Below are 928 nucleotides of genomic sequence, written 5' to 3'. Positions count from 1 at the left end.
CGCCCATCCAAGGCTCAGTCCACCCTTGAGCAGATCAGGAAGTCTCTTCCCTAGGTCCACACGCAGGGAGGCACCGACCCCTCCGCTCAGTCGGGAATGTCAGTCATCTCGGGGAGAGACGCGATGCATAAGGGACTAGATATAAGAGGAGGAGTGGTGGGTGGGGGAGAGAACCTCTTTTTGGTAGTTGTTGTCAAGTCTGTGTCCGGAAATTGTGAAAATCCTGGGAAAACCGCTGGCATCAGTCTGTAGGTCCATCAGCCACTCCTGCAGCACTGTGATCGAAAGCGCGATGGGCGGGGCATGCAAATGAAGACATGACCCATTCTCCTGGGAACTCTGGGAACGAAAAGTACAAGGAAAAAATCTCGCCCTTTCTTGGATTTTCAGGAGCTTTTTACAGAGTAAAAGTCGTGTTCACGATAGAGCAAGGGAGTTCGTGCCTGGTGAGTGTTTGTCGGTGCGCCCGTGTTTGTGACCGTGAAGTAAAGGTGAGTGTGCCTATTAGTGGAGCAAGAGTCTGGGTCGGTGTCGTTATCGCTTCTCGGCCTTTTGGCTAAGATCAAGTGTAGTATCTGTTCTTATCAGTTTAATATCTGATACGTCCTCTATCCGAGGACAGTATATTAAATGGATTTTTGGAAGTAGGAGTTGGAATAGGAGCTTGCTCCGTCCACTCCACGCATCGACCTGGTATTGCAGTACCTCCAGGAACGGTGCACCCCCTCGGGGGAATGTCGGTGGTCTAATAACAGATTGTTTTTCTCTTAGCTATCTACATCTTGATGGTTTTAAGGGGCTCTCTGTTATGCCTTCTCTAGTCTATGATCTATCCATCTGTATTCACTGTGGCGCCATCTCCAGGAGCCAAAATGTGAATATCCTCGTTAGAAAGATAAGGAATTAGGTTGTCTTTCTTGCCTCCGTA

At 49.0% G+C, this 928-nt stretch overlaps 1 non-coding gene across 1 annotated transcript; it reads left to right on the top strand.

Annotated features, from left to right (window-relative positions):
* The first annotated feature begins 536 nt into the window (after window positions 1–536).
* On the top strand, window positions 537–727 carry LOC113455918. Its single transcript, XR_003376834.1, has one exon. It is a non-coding gene; the product is annotated as a U2 spliceosomal RNA (small nuclear RNA).
* The last annotated feature ends 201 nt before the right edge of the window (window positions 728–928 follow it).

The sequence above is a fragment of the Microtus ochrogaster genome, unplaced genomic scaffold, assembly GCF_000317375.1.
Source record: "Microtus ochrogaster isolate Prairie Vole_2 unplaced genomic scaffold, MicOch1.0 UNK3526, whole genome shotgun sequence".
Lineage (NCBI taxonomy): Eukaryota > Metazoa > Chordata > Mammalia > Rodentia > Cricetidae > Microtus > Microtus ochrogaster.
This window is presented reverse-complemented; position numbering and strand designations above follow the sequence as displayed.